Source organism: Notamacropus eugenii, chromosome 1, assembly GCF_028372415.1.
Source record: "Notamacropus eugenii isolate mMacEug1 chromosome 1, mMacEug1.pri_v2, whole genome shotgun sequence".
In the NCBI taxonomy this organism is placed as follows: domain Eukaryota; kingdom Metazoa; phylum Chordata; class Mammalia; order Diprotodontia; family Macropodidae; genus Notamacropus; species Notamacropus eugenii.
In genome coordinates, this window is record NC_092872.1 from 324,031,274 (window position 1) to 324,056,828 (window position 25,555).

General features: G+C 35.8%; 1 protein-coding gene and 1 long non-coding RNA gene across 12 annotated transcripts in view; one reads left to right on the plus strand and one right to left on the minus strand.

The window, feature by feature from the left end:
- MTA1 (metastasis associated 1) overlaps positions 1-25,555 on the minus strand; it is a 239,907-nt gene that overhangs the window by 125,504 nt on the left and 88,848 nt on the right. The window lies entirely within an intron of this gene.
- On the plus strand, positions 1,164-17,373 carry LOC140517985 (uncharacterized). 2 transcript variants are annotated; one of them, XR_011971806.1, is made up of 3 exons: positions 1,164-1,779; positions 7,416-7,521; positions 14,537-17,373. It is a non-coding gene; the product is annotated as an uncharacterized lncRNA (long non-coding RNA). The 2 variants fall into 2 exon arrangements; XR_011971805.1 differs by having other exon boundaries at positions 1,165-1,779; positions 7,412-7,521.

Genomic DNA, 25,555 nt, shown 5'->3' on the forward strand with positions numbered 1-25,555 from the left:
ATTCTTAGAATCATGAGGTAAGGGGTAACATCATGTAATATTTAACACACTTGCGCAGAATGACAATACTGTTAAAGTTAACCCATGAATTTAATGTTGGCAAGATGCCTTCTTCATCTGCTGCCCTATAAAACAAATGGGTACTGGTCAATGAGCAGGGGTAACCATGGGGATTCCCATAGAGAAATCTGTGTGTGCCTCAATTGGCCCCCACTGATGTTTAAGGGAAGTTACATAAGCTTGTGCCTGTCTTGATTGACCCCATTAAGACATAGGAGTAGTTTCCCCCCACTTCTTGCCAGCCCCTGTAAGAACGGTGATTAGGGAATTCCCTAATTAGGGAATTAGGAGTTAGTGCTTCTATTATCAGCAACCTTTCAGAGAAGATTAGACTTGAACAAAGTAAGATTATTAACCCCTCCAAAGCCGTCTTCCTGTTCTGCCTATCTGACCAGATCAAGGCTGGAGTCCGAAACATCTAGTGCCTCCCATATGTTATCTGTGAAATAATACTCTATAAAGGAAAAGAGGGGTCATACAAAGGATTTTAATGCTTAGAGAAAGCACTCTCATCCTAGATAGTTCAGGCAAAATGAGGGAGGAAAATTACCGTGAAGAGGACATAGGTTGACAAAAAATTCCATAATCGAGGACATAAGAAAATTCCTAATGTGAAGGAACATGTTCTCTATCAGCTAGAGGAAATGGTATTTTTAAAAGTGAGGCACAATAGAAAAGAGAATGGAGTGCGGCAGAGCAACAAGGCCATAATATAGAAACTATTTAGAAGAATGAACCCAAAACAGTTACCTTAGAAGTTTTAATTCCATCAGTGTAAGGCCCATGAATCAAGTGAATAAAAAAAAAGCAGGAGTTGCAAACATCATCAGACAAAGCCAAAACAAACTTCAAAGTATTAAAAGGCATAAAGAAATTACACTATGCTGAAAGCAGTCACGGACAACAAATATCAATAGTAAATTTATATACTGCAAATGCCTTAGTATATATATAAATTCATAAGGAAAAATTAAGTGTATTACAAGAAGACAAACAAATAGTAAATATATCCTTCACAGACCATAAACATAAAAACAGTAACCAATTCAGAGAATATAAACAAAACATGCAAACTGAGATGGATACTTAACAATGCAATTCTAAATGAGAAGTTTAAAGGAGAAATCATAGAAACAATTATTATGTATAAGAAAATTGTTGGGACTGGAAGCTCAATTCCGTGTGGACAGTCTCGGGCAGGTAAAAGTGGGACTTCTAAATCTTAGAGTCTTACGAGGCCCTCCATGAACAGCGGGGGTTCGAGAAGGTCAGACCGAGCTAGCTCGGCTAGCTCGGGTATTTCCGCCTTTCCCCCGGAGATACCTGATGGGTGGAGTCTCCCTGCCCTCGAGGTCGTCCCGGATTGGAGCACACCTAGTTACCTAACAGCATGGTATTGAGATGCAAACTGTGTGGCTGAAGATTAAGTAGGAATGAGGAAGCCTAAAAGCGCTCTTAGCACGTGTGGAGCCAAAGAGAAAAGTAGGGCTCCGCTTCTTTTCTTTCCTCTCTCCCCTCCCCCTCTCTCCCCCGCTTGTACTTCTACTTCCATTCCCTTAAGCTTAGCCTTCTTAGGAAATCTCCCCCTCTTCGTCCTAAGAAAGAAGACCCCCTGCACTTGTAACCGAAACCCTGTAATAAAGCTCAACCCCTGTTTGACTCTGGAACGTCCTTTCTCTCATACGTGCATCCGGCGTGGCCAGCCGAAGACCTGGACAGGTAAGAAAGACTCGGGTAGCCCAATACAGGCCTCTAGGCTTGGCAGAAAATAAGAGAATTATTAGACTGCCTGAAAAATAGGAACAAAGGGCCCATACATCATATTTTAAAAGATCTCTTGGAACCAGAAGACAAATTAAAAATCAACTAGTCACCTCCTCCAAACCCCAAAACTCCCAGGAACATCATAGTCAAAATCCAGATTTTCTAGGTCAAAGAAAAAAATACAATAAGCAGACAGAAAGAATTCAAATACCAAGTCAAGATCACAGGATCACTCAGTTTCCCTATCTGTTAAATGGGGAGAATAATAGCACCTAACTCTCAGGGTGATAGTGAGGATCAAATGATATAATTGTAGAAGACATATATAGAAGGTACTATATAAATGTTATTATTAGGATTGTGTCATCATTATTATTTAGCAACCACTTAGTATATACAGAAGTGCAGAGCTTGGAACATAATATTCCAGAAGGCAAAGGATAACTTGTCTTACAAAACTGCATTAACTCTAAAGAGGAAAAAAAACAAACTTAAAATTAAAAAAGAGGACTTTCAAGCATTTTTGATGAAAAGATTAGAGCTACAGAGAAACTTTGAAATCAAATACAGAAAGTGAACATGAATGAACAATCATAATGAACTAAACAAGGATAAACTGTATACATTCTAATACAGGGAAACGACATGTTTCTCCTTAGAACTCCATTATCATCAGGGGAAAGAGAAGGATTCTAATTAGACAGAAAACGTGGGAATGGTTCTGTTAAGTCTTGATGATCTTAAAAGAAGAGAGAGGAAGAGGAATGGGATAGTGCATAGTAAGAAAAGGAAGACGAGGGAAAATTATCTCATAGGATAAAGAAGGCAGTATAATTGGATTCCAGAAAGGTAGTGTCAAGATTGCTAAAGCTTTAAGTGAATTGAGGCTAAATAGGAATTGTAAAGAAAAATGCCAACAACCACAAACACAACCACAACCACAACAACAGGAAAAAGACTAATGTACAGGGTATACAGAATCATAATAATGGACAACAGAAAAAAAACTGCATTATTCAAATATAATTTTACTATTTCTAATTTTATTTTTGTTTTTTCTGACAGGAATAATAATCTTTGTGCTGTAGGGGACAGAACAAAACTGACTAATAAAAAAATTCAAGCAGAGCATATGTACCTGCCCTTAGTAAATTCAAGTCACAAGGCCCAGGCAAACTATTTTCTAGGTCACTCAAAGGACTGAAGTTCACAGAGGATATGATTAATAAGTAACCATCTGTAATTTCTAAAAGACCATGAAAAATAAGAGAGGTAGTACAAGGATTAAGAAGGAGAAGTATGGTGCTGATTTTTCAAAAGGTTAGAAGAATGGAATCTACAAAAATAGGACAGTGTACTCTACTTCAATTACTGGAAATAATTCTACAGCATGTTATTAAAGGGATGGATAGTGAGCAACTATACAAGGAAGCAACAGATTCAAAGAACCAGCAAGACTTCTTCAAGAATAGGTTGTGCCAGATTAACTATTTTTTTTGATGGGGTTAAAAGCTGGTAGATAAAGGGTATGCTACTGTACCCCACAGAACTTGGCTCTGAGGCTGGCACGTAATATATCCTTAGTAAAAGCTTGTTGATTGATATAGTTTGCCTTAATTTTCAAAAAAAAAGTGATTCTTAAAATTTTTCATTTTAGTTCTAAATGAAAAAAAAATCAAGTAAATTGCATAAACGTAGTGGAGAAAAAAAAAGAGGGCTGTATACAAAATGCCAGGCCTCTATAATATACAACTTTCTTATAACAACACAACTAAGATCTACCTGCATATTTCAAAACTGTCCTTTTTCTGGCCTTCTTTTTGATCTTTCTTCTTTTTTCTCCATTAAAAAAAAAAAGGCTGTCTCGACATCTTTTGCTTTTGTTCTTTCTTCATTTTTCCCTCTTCTATGTCTCCGTCTCCTGGTTTCTATCATTTGCAATGTTGTACAATCTTACAAGTGTAAGAGGAAAATGCAGAAGTTTGCTAATTCTAATTTCTCTAATTATTAGAAATTTGTAGCATTTTATACGTTTCTTGATAATTTGGTTTTCTTCCTCTGAAAATTGTCCATTAATATCAATTTACAGTTTTTTCTTGCCCCCCTCCCCCCTTGCAGGTACTGTTCTTATAAATTTGAATCTCTTTTAATAAATTTTGGACATGAGTCCTTTATCAGACAAATTTTCTATGAAGCCTTTCCCAATTATTTGTTTTCCTTCTAATTTTAATGGTGGTTTTTTTTGTATTAAAATAATCATCTAATAAAAATTGTCCTTTCTTTTTAAAAAAAGAAAATTATTTCACATAATTGGGATATGCAAATAGAAGTCTACACAAACAGGAAGGGGATAGGGGGACAGCTGACACTCAAACCTCTTTCTCATATGAACTATTCAAAGGAGGAAAGAAAAAACACACAGATTGTAGATATACATTTCACTCCACAGGAACACATGATATACAAGGTAGGGGGGAGAGGATGGAATAAGAGGAAGATAAGTCCTAAGCAAAACAAACTTTAAGGCTGTACAAAAATATTTATAGCAGCTGTTTTTGCTGCAGCAAAGAACTAGAAACCAAGGGGATACCCATCAATTGAAGAATGGTGAAGACATTATATAAATATAATGGAATACCACTGTGCTGTAAAAAATTATGAGGATAGTTTCAGAAAAACCTACCAATATTTGTATGAACTGATGAAAAGTAAAATGGACAGAGCCAGGAGAAAAATGTTTATATTAAGACTATAATAAAGACAAAGAACTTTGAACCAGATTCCAGAGGTGACATGATAAAACACGATATTCAACTCCTGACAAAGGTGAATGCAGAATGACATTTCTCTTTTCTCATGACCAATTTGGAAATTTGTTTTGCTTGACTATATATGTTTATAATAATAGTTTTGTTTTTCTTTCTCAATTTGAAGGGAGAGAGGAGAAAAAGGTGGATATTTGCAGACTGAAAAATAACACTTAATTTTAAAAATATTTAATTAGCTGGCTAAGATTAGGAAATAAAAAAACATCAAGAACTTCAGTCAAGAACCTCCCCCATGACATCAAAAATTAATAGGTACGAAAGGGCCGACAAAGAGAGCCCTGTGGAACAGCTGGCACGTAAAATCCCCTACCCAGGTTCTCTACTACTAATCAATTTTTTTTCTATAGCTGCTAGAGTCTCTCTGGCTCACCAAAGTTAGCAATAAGATCAGCTAGCATTAAATATTCTAAGAGCCTGGGGCTTTTTAAAGATGTGAAGGAGAAATGAGAAAAGTGTTTTTAGGGAATGAGGTCTGGCTCCAGCACAACTTAAGAACAGAGGGAGTTTTGTAGGAGAGGATTAAGCAGGTGTAGTGTGGAATGAGGTTCTGGTTTCTCTGTCATACAATTAATTAGCTAAATGTTCTGTGACTTTCTTCCTTCTCTCTTCCTTCTTCCCATCTCTCCTAATCTGCACAAGCTTATCCCACTTGCACAGCAAATCACTCCTTTCCTGGCCATCAAACCACAGCAGACTTTCCTTGTCCATCACAGATCAACAGCCACATCTTGCGCAGGATATATATCCTCAACCTAATTTAAGATTCACCCCACAGTCACCTGTCCTTAGCTTTGGTCTCTGCCTTCAATAGACTTTCTTCCTTTACCTAAGGCACCTATAAATCTTGGCAGAACTGATTAAGATACAGTTGATCAATCATTTATTAAGTTTGTACTGCATGTCAAGCACCAAGCTAAGCACTGGAGATAAAAAAAAGACAGGCTCTGCCCTCAAGGAGTTTACAATATAATGGAGAAGACAACATGTAAACAAAATATATACAAACTATACATAGGATGAATAGGAAATAATTACCAAAAAAAAAAAAGGTATATTAGAATTAAGAGGAATTGGTAAGGGTTTGTAAAAGATGAAATTTTAGTTGGAAGGTTTAGTTTGAAGGAAGCCAGGAATGTCAGTGGGCAGAGATGAGAAGGGAGAACATTCTAAGCATGAGGGACAGCAAGAGAAAATGCCCAGAGCTGAGGATTGGAGTATCTTGTTCATGGAACAGAGCAAGGAGTACGTTCTGGGAAGTAAACTATAAGAAGATTGGAAAAGGAGAAGGGAGCTAGATTATATAAAAGGCTTCAAATGTCAAACACAGCATTACGTATGTGATCTTGGGAAGGCAATAGGGAGCCAGCAGAGTATACTGAATAGGGGAGTGACACAGTCAGACCTGTACTTTAGGAAAATCACTTTGGTTGCTGAATAATGGTTACTAGAGTAGGGAGAGAATTAAAGCAGGCAGATCCACCAGCAATCTACTGCAATATTCCAGGTGTGAGGTGATGGGGTACTCATCAGTCTAGGTATGAGGTGTTAATGTATGAATAATGTGCTTTTAGAAAAATGCTGTAAAGGTAAAATTAACAAGTCTTGGAAACAAACGGGATACGTAGGTGGGATGAGGGGGAGATAGTGAAGAGTTGAAGATGAGTACTAGGTTTTGAGCCAGGAGTCGTGAAGATGATGTTGTCCTCTATATCACTGGGAAAACAGGAAGAAGGAAGTTTTCAGAGAGAAAAGAAATGAGTTTATTTTAGACATATTGTATTTAAGATGTCTACTGAACACTGACTAGTTTTATTTTGGAAATGTGTAGTTTTGGACATCCACAAGGGACTGAACTCCCTGAAAGGAAAATGGGAAGGTGAAAAAGGGTAGTAGCAGAATATTATTTCACTGCTCTTGCTTCTACTGTCACTTCACAATTATTTGTCAACTATACTAATAGATGTGTGTACACCTAATCCCTACATGTGCAAAGGGGAACAATAAAAAGAACTCCCTTATATGGTTAGCATTAGAGAACATATCTAGAATCCACTTTAGAGTCCTATTATTAGGATTTGACTTTACATCACAAAGGCTTTTATCATAGAGGTATCTTACAAAAAAATCCCTGCAGAAGGTATTCTGATAATACTACAATTTATACACAGATGGTTCCAGTGAGAAGGCAGCAATTTTAAGATTAACAAAGAATCAATTCTTAAGATACTTAAGAGATAAGTAGTCAACAAAGTAGTCAACGAAAATTTCCAAATTTGGAAAAAACCTTATTCCAACCTTATTCCAACAACAACTTTATTCCAACCTTATTCCAACAACAAAAACATGACTGAAGGCTATTAGTGAACCTTATTCCAACAACAAAAACATGACTGAAGGCTATTAGTAATTATCAACCCACAAAGTTCCTTTCCATCTTTAAAAAAAAATTTTATGCAAAAAATCTACATATGCACTGAGAGTATGATGAAGAAAACCTATTATCCAGACTATGATATGCAAGTCAATGTAGAGACTGGGTCAATTAGTGCAAAAACACTGATGGGAACAAAGGAAAAGAACTTTCTCTAGAAACAAAAAGTTGGAAAAAATTTATAATCTTTGAATCAGACTCTTCAAAGTCTCTCAACCCTTCTAAATCCAATCAGTTGCCAAATTTTATCCACTTTATCCCTACAATATCTCTACTTCTCATATCCATCTTTTTACCATATTGTCACTAATATATACCTTTCCCCTAGGCAGGTAGATGATGCAACAGAATGTGAGACTTAGAGTCTGGAAGACCTGAATTCAAATGCTGTCTCAGACAGACTAACTTCAAATGCTATCTCAGACAGACTAACTCTGGGTAAGTAAACCTCTGCCTTAAGAGATTTCTGTCTAAATTTCCTCATCTATAAAATGGAGATCATAATGGCAGCTAGCTTCTAAGGTTACTTACTGTAAGGATTAAATGAGATTACACTTGTAAAGCACTTTGCAAATTTTAAAATGGTATATAAACTACCTATTATTATTATTATCTGGATTATGTTGCAAGAGCTTTTTATTGCAATACACATAATAACTATGGAAAACTCAAGATGTTAAAAAATAAAAATAATACTGTAAATTCAGCACCACATCTTTAGTTATTGAACTAAAGTTCATAGTTCTATAGTTTCAAAGGATAAAATTATATGGCTGTTCTATTTCACAACATAACCTCCTCTCCAACCCATTCATACCAACACATTTTCAAATCTAAATTATGAAAAAAGATTTAAGTCTTATGAAAATTAATGCTTAGTAAGAACCAACAGGGACTCCACAAATTACATGGACAGTTCTACCTCTGTGGGGTTAACTTCCAAGATTTCCAGGGAGAAGACAATTTTGCTTAGTGAGAGAGATAGAAGAATATCTTTATAAACTATCTGCTTCAGTCACAGAGATCTATCTTTGGGCACTCTCAGGATAATGAATAGAGATTTGCTGTGCTAGTTTTAGCAACACTTCAAAAAAAAAAAATCTCTGCTCAGTTTAAAGCTTATCTGCTCCAAACATAGTCTTTGTCATTGTTGTTGTCATTCAGTCATTTCAATAACATCCAACTCTTCCATGACCCCATTTGATGCTGAAGTGGTTTGCCATTTCCTTCTCAAAATCATTTTACATATAAGGGAACTGAGACAAACAGGGCTAAATGATTTGCCCAGGGTTAGAGTCTGAGGCTGGATTTGAACTCAGATTTTCTTGACTCCAGGTCCACTGCATTAGTCCAATCTTCCACAAAGAGACTTCCAAATTGCAGAACACAACATTCATGGAAAATAGAGAAAGCAAAATATCTGAAGTCTCTTTGATATGTAAAAAGCTAGCTAGATCATAGTATTATTAGGTAATATCACAAATGATTATCATAAACCTAGAAGATCTCTTAGAGACATTGCACAGATTCAATCCAATCCTCACAGCAGTATTGTTCAATATCTTTAACAAGACTTTGAGGAAGGCAAGGAAGACAGGCATTATCAGATTTACAAAAGACACAAATTATTATCTGATAAAATCAATCAAGACTCAGAACAGCTTGTGCTCATGAAAAGAATTAAAAGATTTGAATCCTGCCTCTGCCACTTACTAGGTATGTAATCTCAGGTGAGTCAGTTTCCTTATCTGCAAAATGAAGGAGTTGGACGCGTGTTCTATAACACCTGACTTCTCTCACTCTGCAATTCTGTGATTAGGGTTAGGTGAGAATGCTGTGTCTACAAGGATAAAAGCCCTAAAATCTGTTTTGAAAAGAATCAAGGACAAGGAAGATATGGTTGGCTAGCAGGTGACATAAAAAAAAACTGACTAATAGTTTAAGACTGGACATTATAGCCACTTTCCACTAGTTTTCAAAAGACTCCCAAAAGAGATATTATGCATCAAAGGTAGAAGAATAACAAAAAAGCAAGAAGCCCAAGAAGAACAACTTAAATAACAATTCACAAAGAAAAACTAATCCTGAGCACTAATTTAGCAGCCACTAGCACACCTGCTCCAACAGGATGCAAAAAAAAAATAACCCTCACAAAATGATGCCCACTGACCCTGAGCTCAAATAACAGGCCTCCCAGGTTACCCACGTTAAGGCTACACTAGCAAATCTGATGCACAGGTCAACACTTAGAATAAAACTTAACCCTAGATTCCCTGACACCCATCACCATACCCCCATGGAGACTGGTTCTAGGCTATGGAAGTTTGCTAAGGCAGGAACAGACAATAACCCCAGGAGGCAATATATCTTCAGGAGCAAAAACCTAATGGGGACCACACTATAGCATCAGCATAGCAAAGATCTGAACTGACTTGTGGTGGGAGACAACCCCTTAGCAAATAACAAGGTATTTCTGCCACACAGGTTCAGATGGCCCTGTAGCATCAGTATTACCAAGCTTTAAACTGTCCATGCAGAGACAAAGTACCCTATGGCACCAACCAGGCAGTTCTGCATGTGAATGGGGCAAACAACTCCAAAGCACCATGGTACAAAGGCAAACAACTCAGTATCACCAGTGCAGGAACTCATTCAACTGCCCAGAGTGAGTAGAACAGGACATGATGGGGAAGTGGGAAGAGAAGCTGAGTAGCCCTCTAATAAGCCTGAGGGAAAGAGCTATACAACTGGTACCACTTCTGAACACACGTCACTAAAGGTAGAGACATATTCTGAGGAACCATGAATCGCCCAATGTAGAAGGAGGCTGAGTTACTTCAAGATCTAGTCTCCAAGGAAATACGCAGTGCTTCTTAAACTGTGTGTCCCGTCCCAACCCACAATTTAAGAAGCTCTGGAAGGGGTTGCAAGTGGAAAAAGTTTAAGAAACTTTAAGAGGTTCTACGGGGACAGAGTTAGAAAGTGAAATAACCAAACAACTCAAGAAGAAAATTCAAAGACCTTGAACATAAGCAGATAAATTAACAGGGAAAACATGCCCTCCAGATCTAGTAAATAAGTCTAGGCATCTTAAAAAAAAAAAAAAAAAAAAAAAAAGGTAAGATAAATGATTTTGTGCAATGCATGGACAACATGGAACTACAACACATTGTTTCTGAGTCGTTCAAAAAAGAAATAAGAACTATGAAAGCAGAATTTATGGCCTACACAGAAAAAATTAGAAAACCTAGAATCTGCAACGGCAATTGTCACCAAAGAAACAAAAGAGAAAACAAATTAGGAATTCAAATATATAGAAGAGAAAAAAAAATCTAGAAGAGAAGCAAAAAGCAATAACATCTTTTAAAATAATCTCAGTATGCAAGCAAAACATACTGTCTCCAAGATAGGATGTATAGAGACAACCTAAGGATCATAGGTCTCTCAGAAGAACAAGAGGAAAAAATACCTTAATCTTAACATGCAGGAAACAACAGAAGAGAACAGGCCAGAACTTCTGAACATAGAATATAAATTACACTGAAAGAATTAACAGATTGCCTGCAAAGGGAAAAAAAACCCCCAAAAATTCAAGGCTTCAAACTCCAAGACATACAGTGGTTAAATTTAACAATTCAATTTAGAAAAAAGAAGTTCTTCAAGCCATCAGGAGAAAGATTTTCAAATATAAAAGAAAGGAAAGGAAATTCAACTAACCCAAAACTATTTTGCATCCATCAGAAACAGTAGGACAGCATGGAATGCACTCTAAAGAGCAGTGGAGCTCAGGATGCAGCCCAGGGAAATCTACCCTACAAATGTGAGTTTAAACATACGTAAAAAGAAATCAACATTCAATAAAGAGGAATTTAAAACATTTTTAGGAAGAAAACCAGAACTGAAGATGATCCTGTAGTCTCAGAAAGAGAAGAGCCTACAGGGAACAAAGGTGAGGACAAGGGAAAAAAGGACTAAGGTCTGGGGGGGAAGGGGAGATACGTGTGGAAGAAGAATTTGTAGCAACGGTGGAGAAGGGAGTTCCATAGATGAATGCTCCTACGGAAGAGAGATGTTCCATGCACAAGGATAAGCACCTTGCCCTGCATATAGTCCAATGGATTTGGTGCTTGAAAAAATAATCACTAAAACTACATCAAGAGAGGGGGGAGTTGGAACTCTGGGGGGCACCTAGTACCTGGGAATAAGAAAGCAAGGAACCGGGGAGAAAACAAGGAAAAGCAATTGGGGATAAAAAAAAGTATTCAAGGCAAAGTATTAAATCACTTGGGGAGGGAGGGAAAGAATAATCTGGGACATGATGGGAGAGGGGCCCTACCATGGAGCAACAGTTCCTTCTGAAATCTGCAATAAATGTCACTGCTCCAGGAATGAGATTCAATAGAAAAGGGGAATCCATGAGATAGGCCCTACAGAGCAGTAGAAAAAACCACTAGAGTGGACAAGGAAAAGAGAGAAACCAGATAACTGTCGGGGTCATGATCAGAGAATGAGGAAGAAAGCAGAAAGAGAGGTGGATAATGAAAGGAGTAACAGAAATTCTTTTTGGAAAGAGGTGCAATAAAAGAAAAAATAAAACAAGAGCTAGTTGAAGGAGAGAGGAAGGGGAAATCTACTTGAATAAGGGGCAAAAAGGGGGAAGAAAACAATTACATAATCAGCTAAAATCTGGAGGGAAAGGGAACTAATAAATAAAACCCCAAAGGGGCTAGGATAACAAGTGAGACCAGAAGATCAGCAGTGAGGGGAACAGAGTCGATAGAAACAAGGTCACCTTAAAAAAAGATTAAAATAACTGAAGAAGAGGGAAAAAATCTTGGGGGAAAAAACCCCTCAATATTAGATACAGATGGAAGAAAATATAAGCCTAATTCTCATAATTTTAATTGTGGTATTAAACAACCCAATAAAACAAAAAAGCAACAAATTGGATAACAGAGAAAAACCCTACTCACAGCAAAACCAGAAAAAATAAAAACAGAATATATGATACAGTTATATACTAACAAAACTGAGAACACAAACATGAAAATGGAATATCTTCAAAAACATAATATACCCAGCAGTTTTTACAGAAAAGGAATTTTTTCCTAAGTAATGTTTTTCATTCTATCAAAAACTGGATTACTGAGTTCCTTTGATTTCTGATTCTCCCTTACTTAGTCTGTTCCAGTGCTCCTTCTCTCTATATATTTTTAATGAATAAAAAATTGTTTTAATGACTGTTACTTCATAATATAGTTTAAGGTCATGAAATGCTCTTCCCTACTTTTCTTAGTCATTTCTTGTGATTTTCTAGATCTTTTGTTTTTCCAAATAATTTTTTTTTGTCAAGTTCTTTGAAGTGTGCCTTTGTTAATTTGATTGGTATAACATTAAAAGTATAAATTAATATTGGTAATATTACTATCTATGTAGACACAGAGTAAACATGAACATTGGAAAAAAAACTGCTAGGAAAGCAATCTGGCAGAAACTAGCCTTAGACCAATACCTTATACCATCTTCTACCATACATCCTAGGTGGATAAACAAATTTAATATTAAAGATCATACTATAAAATATTTAGGAGATAAATTCATCATATACTTCTCCAGCCCTGAGTAGATGTATTCTTAACAAAAGATGGACAATTACAAAAGAAAAAATGAAGAATACTTTGAATACTTGAAACTAAAAGTTTCCGCACAAACAAAAACCTACCATAAAAAGGAAAGTGACTGAACTGGGGAAGAAAATCTTTGTATTAAATTTTTTTGCTAATTGTTTAGCATCCAAGATATATAAACAACATATTATTATATTATAAGTATTACATTATACATAGCCACCACATAAATAAATATAAATAAAAGTCATCCCCAACAGATAAATGGTCAAAAGATGTAAAAAGTTCTCAAAAGAAGAAGTTCTAAGGAGTAACAACGAAACGAATATTCCAAACTATTAAATGCAAATCAAAATAACTAAGAGATTTCAACTCACACTTCAAAAATATCAAAAAATGGCAATGGTCAATGGTGGAGGAGTTAGAGGATGAAAGGCACTGTAATTCATTATGAAATGGTACAAACATTTTGGAAAGCAGCTTGGAATTATGCAAAAAAGTGATTAACACATCAATATACTTTGAAAAAGAGACTTTTACTAACTTTGCTGAAGACATCAATATGAAGAAAAGTCCCCATATATACCAAAATTATTTATAGCAGCACTTTTTGGGGTAGATAAGAATTGGAAACAAAGTAGATGTTCATCAACTGGGGAAAAGTCAAATAAATTTTATTACATGAATGTCACGTGTAAGAAATTATGTGTGAGATGAATACATAGAAACATGGAAAAATCTATATGAACTGATGCAGCATAATGAAGTAAACAGAACCAAGGAAACAACATACACAGTAATTACAGCAATGGAAATGGAAAGAGCTATGTGCCAAAAAAATCAAAATTAAATATAATAAAATTACACGTTCAAAAACTACTCAACTGAAGAGATAGGAGTGGACACCCACAACTCACTCACTCCTTTGTGGAAAAGAGAGGTCCACAGGTGTTAAACACTGCACGTTTTCAGACTTTTTCAATATACTGACCAATTGTCTTGATTATTTTTCCCCTCTCTAAAAAATATTATTAGTCCTAGAAGATGATCATGTAGATTAGATCTATAATTATAAGATCCATAAGATAATCTTTGGCAGGGAGAAAGATACTTGTGATATGATGTAAGAAACAGAAGGTGTCAATAAATACTTATTTTTTAAAATAGATAATTGTGTTTTCTCATGATTTATGCTCATTCTCTCAATGTCTTTTTGTCGTGTTGCTATGGGCAGGATTTCTAACATTAAGTCAAATAGCAATGGATATTCTTGCTTTGGCCCTAATGTTACCTGAAAGGCTTGTAACTCTCCCCATTACATATATCTTGTTTAAAACTTCTGCATCAAAATTAATTAGTGATATTGGTGGTTTCCTTTCTTTGCTTTGCCTCTTCCTAGTTCAGCTATTAAATCCACACTGCTATCATAAAAAGAGCCTGGAAGAATATCCTCTTTTGTCATTAATGCAAATAAATTATGTGATACTGGAATTGCTCTTTTAATGTTTGATAAAATTTACATGTGAATACCATTAGTCCTAACAGATTTTTTTTAGCTTATTTTATAATTGTTTAGTTTCTTTTTCTGACAGTCATTTAGTCTATTTCTTCCTTTATTAATATGAATATTCTATATTTTTATCAATTTATTTCCTCTAAGTTACCAGTTTTGAGAAAATATATGTAATAACTTATATGATTATATAATATTGCAATATAAAAGTATATATATTATAATAACAAAATAGTTTCTGATCATTTCCTTTATTTCTTCTTCAGTTATCAAATGTTTCTCTTTCATTTTCGATACAACTTGATTTTCCTAGGTGAAAGGGGAGTGGCTTCTGGCCCCAGCCCTGGTCCCAGGGCAGCAGCACTATCCACTTTTGGAGCCCTTATGCTAAAGACCCTCGGGGAATTGACTGACTGATCTGAGTCACAGTTCTGAGTGGCGGTCCTGGGGTGAGGAAGAGCACTGGCATGCTGGAGCTACTGGAGGCTCTGGAGAAGGAAACCTACTCACAGATCCTGAGTAGAAAGGAGTACTTGTGGTTACTCACAGACCAGAGCACAGGCCAGGAGAGGAGGAAAATCCTCTCCCTTGATTGTGCCACCTTGCAATAACTGAAAACTTACAGGTCCCTAGAGTATACCCTCCACTTGACAAAGGACTCAAAAGTCAAGTAACTGGCTGGCAAAATGCCCCAAAAAGGGGAAAAAAAATAAGGTTTCTTGGTGAACAGGTATTTTCTTCCATCCTTTTGGATGAGGAAGAACAAAGCATATCATCAGAGGAAGACATCAAAGTCAAGGCTTCTACATCCAAAACCTCCAAAAATTACATGCAATGAGCTCAGGCCATGGAAGAGCTCAAAAGATATTTTGAAAATCAAGTAAGAGAGGTGGAGGATTGGGAAGGGAAATGAGAGTGATGCAAGAAAATCATGAAAAATAAGTCAACAGCTTTCTAACGAAGACTCAAAAAATTGCTTAAGAAAATGACACCTTTAAAAATAGAAAAACTCAAATGACAAAAGAGGTCCAAAAAGCCAATGAGCAGAAGAATGCTTTAAAAAGCAGACTACATGAAATGGAAAAGGAGGTTCAAAAGTTCACTGAAGAAAACAGTTCTTTAAAAATTAGAATGGAGCAGAAGGAAACTAATGACTTTATGAGAAACCAAGAAATTACAAAACAAAGTCAAAAGAATGAAAAAATAAAAGATAATGTGAAATATCTCACTGGAAAAACAACTAACCTAGCAAACAGATCCAGGAGAGATTATTTAAAAATTATTGGTCTACCTAACAACCATGATTAAAAAAAGAGCCTAGACATCACCTTTCAAGAAATTATCGAGGAAAACTGCCCTGATATTCTAGAACTCAAGGGTAAAATAGAAATAGAAAGAATCCACTGATCATCTCCTGAAAGAGATCCCAAAGGAAAACTCCTAGCAATATTGTAGCCAAATCCTAGAGTTCCCAGGTCAAGGAGAAAACATTGCAAGTAGTCAGAAAGAAACAATTCAAGTATTGTGGAAATACAATCAGGATAACACAGGATTTAGCAGCTTCTACACTAAGGGATCAAAGGGCTTGGAATATGGTATTTCAGAGGTCAAAGGAACTAGGATTAAAACCAAGAATCACATACCCAGCAAAACTGAGTATAATACTAAAGGGGAAAAAATGAAATTTCAATGAAATAGAGGACTTCCAAGCATTCTTAATGAAAAGACCAGAGCTGAATAGAAAATCTGATTTTCAAATACAAGAATCAAGAGAAACATGAAAAAGTAAACAGGAAAAAGGAGCCTTAAGGAACTCATTAAAGTTGAACTGTTTATATTCCTACATGGAAAGATGTTATTTGTAACTTATGAGACCTTTTTCAGACCAACCTTTAGTTGGAGAGAATATATATGTAGGTGTGTATGGGGATGTATTTATGTGTATATTATACATATATATATGTAGGTATGTATATGTACATGGGTGTATGTGTATACATGTGTATATGTACATATATACATATATATGGAGAGAGAAAGAGAGGGGGTGGCGAGGGCACAGGGGGAACTGAATATGAAGGGAGAATATCTAAAAATTGAAGTTTACTGTTGAATGGAATGTACTAGGAGTAAGAGAAAGGGAGAGGTAGAATGTAGCAAATCATCTCATATAAAAGAGGGAAGAAAGAGCTTGTAAGGAGAGGAAGAAGGGGGAGATGAAAGGTGATAATTGAGCCTTATTCTCATGGGATTTGGCTTGAGGGAATAACACACTCAATTAGACATGGAAATCTGCAGGAAGACAAAGGGGAAAGGAATAGGAGAGGGAAGATGATAGAAGGGACAGCAAATTGAGGAAAGGGATAATCAGAAGCAAAACACTATTATGGGAGGACAGGTCAAGGGAGAGAATGGAATAAATGAAGGGCAGGATAGGACAAAGGGAAATGTAGTCAGTCTTTTACAACATAAATATTATGGAAGTGCTTTGCACTGTTATACATGTATGACCTATATTGAATTGCTAGTTTTCTCAATGAGAGCAGGTAGGGAGGGAGGGAGAGAATAAGGAGCTCAAAGCTTTAAGAATAAATGTTAAAAATTGTTTTAGCATGCAACTGGAAATTAAGCTATACAGGCAATGGAGTACAGAAATCTATTTTGCCCTATAGGAAAAGAGGGGAAGGGGGATGGAAGAAGAGTGGGTAATAGAAGGGAGGACAGACTGGAGGAAGGGGTGAATGGGATGCATGTTGTCCTAGGTTTGGGGGTGGGGAGAGATGGGGAGAAAATTTTGAATTCAAATTCTTGTGGAAGTGAATGTTATGAACTGAAAAGAAATAAAATATATTTTAAAAAAAATAATAAGAATATCAACAACAAAAATTACTTTAGCTAACTGCTTATTTATTTTGTTATTTTTGAAGGCTCCTATTTAGATATTGCTATTATGTTATCAGTACTGGTATTGAATCTTTATCTGTAGTGCCTTTGAGTATAATGTAGTTTACTTGCCTGTCTCTTTTTATCTTGTTTATATTTACTAAGGCCACCTACAATGCCTTTGAATATAATGTAATTTGTCTGCTTTTCTTTTTATCTTACTTATATTTACTATACTTATAATAAATGAAAGTTTTTGTTCCATTATTTCAGTCATATCCCTCTCTTTGTGACCCCATTTGGAGTTTTCTTGGCAAAGATATTTGAGTGGTTTGCCATTTTCTTCTCCATTGTGTGAAATCACTGATTGTGAGAGATGCTTTCTTTTAAGTTTAGTTGGAGCAAAATAGATTATTTCCAGCTCCTCATTTTGATTAAATGTGAATTTCTATGTTTCAACTATGTTTCTTACGTATATTGTCAAATTTGCTTTTGTATTCTGCTGTCCTCTTCCATTTTGTGGGTGAGTTCAATCATTCATATTCACAGTTATGACTGTTAATTGTCTATTTTTCTATATCCTGTCCTGCTTTTTCTGTTCTTTGTTTCCACCTCCCTCTTAACAAATGTGGCAGAAGATTGTCTGACAAGTGTAATCTACTAAAAACAAAGTAATCTTCTAAAGCTCTTCTCCTTACCTTGTCTCTGATCCCAGGTTTTTAGTTTTTCTTGCTTTCTTTTTAATCCCTCTCACATTGACAGAATTAGGAGTTGATTTTGTTCATGAGTATTCCCTTATCTATCCTTTTCAGACCTTTCCCTATTTACCCCTTCCTTGTCCTTGTCCCCTACAATAGTACAGTGATTTCTAAGTGACTGTCCTACAAGAAAACTCTGAAGCCTTTTCCTCTTATCTCTGGTGGACAGTCACTGTAGGAGAAAAAGGAAAGGCTATCTTCCTAGAATCAGGCTTAGAATTCTTCCTTTCCATATAACTGTATCAACTTATTTTTGATTCTTTCAAAAACAAGGGATAGTATATTTTCTTTTCTTATCTTTAGGGACAGTCCCAATCTTCCAGAGTTTTCAGTATTAATACCAAGAGTACAGCATTAATATCTGAATCTGGTCATCTACCAATGTTGCTCAGACCTGCTAATGGTAACATTATCTTGTGGAAGAACCTACAGCATTTTTGACCCTTTCCTGCCATTGCTATTACACTCCAGTAAGAGACTTACTTGGTAAGAGTAAAATATTCTATAAAATAAGAAGAGAACCATTTTTTTTTCTGTTGTGAGCTTCACAAACACAGAGAAGTGGGGCTAACAGGGTGGGATCGACAGTAATAACAAAAAACATATAAACACACACATCCCTCCTGAACTATGAGATTCAAGCAAAGGGGCTTTCTCAGTCTTCCTCTCACATAAAATTTCATTATCTCTTGTCTGCATGCCTTTCAACTGGCTGTCCCTCCTCACGGAAATGCACTCCATCCTCTCATCTCATAGATTCCCTCTCCTCCAACATGCAACACAAGCATTACCTTCTATATGAAGCCTTTCCTGATCCCTCCCCTCAACTGTTAGTCTTTCCCGTGTGAAACCACCTTGTATCTAACTACTTTTTTATTTGTATTTTCTTTGGAGTTATTCTGAATATATTTATATATAGGTATTTCTTGTTTCTCCTGCTAGAATGGAAGCTCTTTGCCATTAGGATTTATTTTGTGTATTTATATCTCCAGTACCTAGCACAGTCCTGCAAACTGACAAATATAACCAAAAAAATGGAAACTGTCAATATTGGAGTGTTAAAACCTGAGCGCTGTTTTAATATGCATTTTTCCTATTCTTATTGTTTTGGAGCATTCTTTCACATGGTTTTTAATAGTTTATGGTTCTTTTGAAAATTGTTACTATCCTACTTATCTTGAAGAATGGCTTTTGAAAAAAAAGATATTTTTACCCCATTATCTGCTTCCTTTCTTATCCTTGATGCATTAATTTTGTGTGGAAGTTCTTCCATTATATGTACTGAAAGTTATCTCTTTTATTTTTGTAATAGTTCTAGTTTAAACTAGCAATACATCAGCCATTAATATCTGTAAGAGGTATATGATCTGTTTTTCTTCTAATTTTTTTGTGGTATGATTGTTAACATTCAGGTCACATATCTAACTGTTGCTGTTTCCCTCCCAGCCTGATGTCTTTCTTTTCTTTGCCTCATTAAAGGGGCCATGCCCTGGCTACTTCTTAAACAGGCCTATTCAATGAATGGGCGCCACCTCACCCTAAGTGGGTACCTGAATGGGCCTTGACCTAAAGGGGCTAAGGTCTCCCAGTGCATTCTGGGTCACCTCCAGTCATCCTGATGAATATCAGGTCACTGGATTCTGATGGCTCTGGAGAAGAAGTGAGGCTGGTGACCTTGCACAGCCCTCCCTCACTCAAAACAGTCAAGAGCAATTCATATCATCATTTCTCTGATGGCATGGTCTTCTTTGGCAACAAAGGATGAACACAACAACAACCTAGCACAGTACTTAGCACACAGCAGATACAGAATAAATGCTGGTAGACTAATAAGAGAGTTGAAAGAAATCTTAGATAGCATTCTTCCCAGCTCCTTCATTTTACAGAAGAGTGACCAACCCTCAGAGAAGTTAGGCGAGTTGACCAAAGACACACAGGTAGCATAAATTGAAACAAAGTCCTCTGACTCCAAATCAAGCACTTTTACCCCACTTGCCTGACCATCTTATTTGAGTAGTTTTTAAAAATCTTGTGAGAGAATAACAAGCAACAGAATTTTTTATTGTTACATTTGTGGTTTTTATAAGGTATTATCACTAAGGCCAGACTATGCTTTCACAACTTAGCTAGGGCTTGGTTTATGGCCTATGCATATCCCCTTAAGATATATCCACCTCCTTACTTAGATTCCCCAAGTCAAACAGAAACTGATGACAGTACTGATATAAGGTTCTGTATCTATAACATTCTTAGTAGCTTAGCTTGGACTCACAGCCTTGTTGCCTGCAAATCCCACTCATATTCATCTAGAACAAGGTCTGTTGCTAGATCTCTGTAGCCAAGGCCCAACCTTATATTTCAATTCAACTAACTGACTTCAGTTCCACTAACTCTGTTGGTCCCCTGCATGGTATCTCCAATCCTCTGGAACAGGACTTTTACTCTCACTTCCACCATCCTGCCTAAAGACTATAATCTTGTTCCTAAACACCAGTTTGCACAACTAGACCACTGCTATCAGATCGCACTAATGTCAAATGTCTACTTAAGTAAACATTCTTTGTAGTGCCTATTACTTGAAACCTGCCCCAACCCACCAGTTCTATCCCTAGGTCTCACTTTGTGGTCATTACTCTCTGATCTGACCAATCATCACAGAGCAGGCTCCAGTTTGGCCATTCAGATAACCTTCCCTGTTATTTTCTCATTAGCTAGATGAAATTAACCTAAGAACCATATTCAGTTCAGAACCACGGTTCCTCAGTCCAATCCAAAGTAAAATGGATACCTAAATAAGTAATAAAACAGAACAATGAACATATAAATCATACACACCCACACCCTCAATAAATATTTCCTTTCCAATCTGTGCTATCCCTTATAAATTTACAGTCTATGCTCATGGCCCACATATATACCATTTTTTCTCAGTTTTTAAATCGTTCATTTCCCAATATTCATAAACTGTTAGATCAGCAGTTAAGGTTGAAATTCAAGTATTTCACAGTTATTAACACCTTGCAACAAATCAGAACCTTTAAAAATGGATAGAGAAAGAATACCTTCATTTTATAGAATAAAGTAGATTCTTTCAGGCTTCCCATATATTTCTTGGTCCCAAATTAGCTATTTTCTACTCCAAAAGCTGTCTGCATAGTAGATATCTTTCTTCTGTTTCCACAAAACAAAAGCTACTTAATAGCCAATCCCCAAATAGTCCTCCTTTCCCTGTTTCATTCACTAATACAGATTCAAACCCTGGTTTAAGTACTCACATCTAATTCCTCACAATGGTTTTCCACTAGGAAAATAAAATGGATTTACAAGTAAATTCTATCAAACAGTTACAACATTTAATACCTATACTCCAAAAATTATTCTTAAAAAGAGTAACAGAAAGTACTCTACCAACGTGAGATAAATGTTGTGATATTACTCAAATCTGGGAGTGACAAAAGAGAAAAAGAACTATGTGGATAATCTCAATAATGAACAATGATGCTAATTTTTAAGATAAAATCCGTAACAAGAAACTATAGCAATATATCCAGAAAATATTCACTATGACCAAGCTGTATTAACTCAACTCATGATAAAATGGTATAACATTAGAGAAATAATTACAATAATTAATCACATAAGCCAGACAGCTAATTCCCAAAAGGGATTATTTCAACGGATACCGAAAAAGCTTTTGACATAATACAGGCTTCATTTATGTTAAAAATCCTAAAAAGTACAAAAATGGAAGTTATCTTTTAAAACCAAGAACCACCCATTCTGGAGAGTAATTTGGAACTATGCCCAAAGGACTATAAAAATGTGCATACCCTTTGACCCAGCAATATCACTTCTAGGGCTGTATCTCAAAGAAATCATAAAAAATGGGAAAGGGACCCATATGTACAAAAATATTTATAGCAGCTCTTTTTGTGGTGGTCAAGAACTGGAAATTGAGGGAATGCACATCAATTGGTGAATGGTGGGGCAAGTTGTTGTATATGAATGTAATGGAATACTATTATACTATAACAAATGATGAACAGGCAGACTGCAGAAATACCTGGACAGATTTATATGAACTGTTATTGAGTGAAGTGAGCAGAACCAGGAGAACATTATACACAGTAACAGACACAGTATGCCAAGACTGTTTTTGATAGACTTAAGTTCTTCACAGCAATGAAAGGACCTAAAACATTCCCAAAGGACTCATGATGCAAAATGCCATCCACGTTCAGAGAAAGAACTATGGAGTTGGAACACAGAATGAAGCAGAGTGTTTTCTCTTTTGTTATGTCTGGTTTGCTTAGTTTTACTCATGCTTTCTCTCATTCGTTTTAATTCTTCTATGTAACGTGACTAATGTGAAAATGTGTTTAATAAGAATGTATGTGTAGAGCCCATATAAGACTGAATGCTCTCTTGGGGAGGGAGGGGGAAGGAAGGGAGAGAAAATTTAAAACTTAAGGAAGTGATTGCTGAAAACTGAAAACAAACAAATAAATCAATCTGGGGAAAAAAATAAAAATGAAACCAAAATAAATAAACAAATAAAGCCAAGAGCTAGCATTGTCTACAAAGGAATAAGACAAGAAGCTTTCCTAGTACAAATGGTATTAAATATGATTTGACTTAGGTATAGAAATGTGAGTAGAGCTAGAGGACAAAGTTAAACATATAAACCATCAACAAAATAGGAGACAAATTTATCTGTCTACAGATACTATACTATGTTGGTGTACTTAGAAAATGGATGAGAATCAGAAAAACTGAAATATTAGTAACATAATGAAGGGAGAAGGATAAAATAACTCAATCCAGGAAAATGCCAACATTTCTATACAATATTTTTTAAAATCTGAGAAGAAATGATACTAAGGGAAACTCCATTCACTATCATTACATAACAAATAAAATATCTCAAAATAGAAAACTAGGAAGCATTCTGTAGAAACACATGGGACTATAAATAATTGCAAAGATATTAACTTTCACAATTGGGTCATGTCAATATCATAAAAATAACAACATTTCCTAAATTAACTTACAGGTTTAGTGCCATGCTAAATTACACAGAGGTATACCTTTTTAGAACTAAAAAAAAATTAATTTAAAAGTCCACTAAGAAAAATAAAAGGTCTAGAATATGAAAGTAAAAATTAAAAAGGGGCACAGCCTCAGACCTCAACCTATATTGTATAGCAATAGTCATCAAAATTACTTGCTATTGATTGAAAAAAAGAAAAAATAAACAGATAAACTAGATAGGCTAGAAACAAAAGCAATCAAAAACCTTGCCTACTGTTTGATAAGCTCAAGAACATAAATTAATAGAGGAAAATCTCCCTTTTGATAAGAAGTGCTCAATAAATTGGAAAGCAATTTAGTAGAGGCAGGGTTTAGACCAACTTCTTTTACCATAAACCACAACAAGCTCTAAACAGACGTGATCTAAATATAAGCGCTCACATTAAAAAAAAAAAGAGATAAACCATTTGCAACTAGGCCTAGAGGAAAATTCTTAACTAAACATGGAATAGAAGATAGGAACTTATGAAATGTAAAACAGACAATTTCATCTACAACACACTGAGTCACTAGGTATCAGGTGCTAAGTGCTACAAAGGCAAAAGAAAAAAAAGAAAAAAGGGGAAAAAACCTAGTAACTGAACTTAAGAAGTTCACAGTCCAGTGGGAGAGACAACATAGAAACAACTATGTACAAACAATAAATATACAGGATAAACTGAGCATAATCTCAAAGAAAAGGTCAAAATTAAGGAAGACGAGAGCAAAAGGTGGAACTTCAGCTGAGATGTAAAGGAAGTCAGAAGGCAAAGATGTGGAAGGTGAGCATCAGGCATGATGAACACCCAGTGAAAATTCCCCAAATTAGGAGATTATTCAAGGAACAGCAAGAATAAGAAGAAGAGGAGTGAAGTGCAAAAAGACTGAAAAAGCAGGGAATGGGGTCAGGTTATGACAGATTTTAAAAGTCAAAAAGAGAATTTAAATTGCATGCCTGGAATAACAATGAGCTTACTGAGGGGAGTTGAGAGTGGGGGAGAGGGGAGACTGTGCCACCCGGTGGTGAAGCATAGGGAACTGTCTGACTGCATGACATATGGCCGTTTAGGTCCTCCAGTGTGTGGCCTCGAGGCCCGCAGTGTCCCCACCCCAATAACTAGTTCATTTTTGGTGACTCTGGAAAAAATGGACATACATCATTCTTTCCTTGCCTTCCTTTATTCTGGTTCAGTGATCATTAGGTTGTTCTGTTTCTCAGAGGAGCCCACCACATATGTGGTGTACATTTTTTTAACATTGCCTCCTACTTCCAAATGTTAACTAGTTGTCTTTGGAAAATTATCTTTCTTTCTCTTTCTTTTCATCTTTATTTCTGACACCACAAACAACCCTAACCCTAACTGAAAAGTATAAAGGCAATCAATGATATTGACACGAATTAAGGAAAAGAAAAAGCTGTGGAGTGAAAGAAGATAAAAGAATCCGAGCCACTGAATGCTACAAGCACCAAAAATACTCATAACTAATAATGACACACAAGAGAAAAGATGATGAAATATATGTACTTTCTAATAAAAAAAGAGATGAGGTATACTAGACCAGAACATTTTCTCATTGTAAGAAACAGTCTACACTGGCTATTTTTGCTTAATTATTTTCCTTTGTCAAAAGGAAAGGTTCCAATATGGATGGACAGGTAATAACCATGATGAAAGGACAAAAGGCATCAAAAAATATCTAAAACTTTTTTTTAAAAATGGTTTTGCTATAACTACCAATCTGGACTCAGAAGAAATGAGAAAAGATATCTCCATTTATTTTGTTGGAGGTGAGGGTCTATGGGGTATGAATTGTTGCATAAAATGCAAAAATGAGTCAATGTGTCTAGTTGGTTTTTCTTAGCGATATTTTTCTTCCTTTCTTATAAGGGAAGGCTCAAAGCTCAGGATAGCAGGATGGGGTATATCAGAAACGACTGAGATAAAAAACAAAAGATGGCAACAGAATTTTTAAAATGTGACTTCCATCCAACATCAGTATTTAGGAGAAATAAAACTGCTTTTCAAATTACATAACACATAGTTTTCTATATTTTAATTACTAACATTGGAATAATGTATTTTTCAAACTGCACCATTATTTCAGCCATCTTATTCAATTCAATTCCACAAAATTTATTCAGTAATTATGTGTGAGCCACACTGAGCCAGTCTAGGGATACCAAGATAAAAAAATTCAAATATTTGCCCTTAAGGAATATTATATTGTGGATAAACTGGGTTCTTGTGGATTAACCCAGGGGGCATAACAACGTATATTATTATTCCTACATGGAAACACATTCTTAATATTTCAATTGGCTTCTTCTCAATTCTCATCCTCCCTGACCTCTCTATAGCATGACACCACTGAAACCCCTCTTGTCTCTGGATTTTCCTCACATTAGTACACTTTCATGGTTCTCCTATCTGCTTAAATGTTCCTTCTCAGGCTCCAGTGCTAATTTTTTATCATCCTTGCATGCCCCCTGACTATGAATATTTACCAAGACTTTCCTGAGCCCTTTCTTTTTTTCTCAATTTTCATTTAGTGATATAATCAGTTTCCCTATGGTTCAACTGTCATCTTTATGCAAGCAACTTCAAGATCTATATATTTAG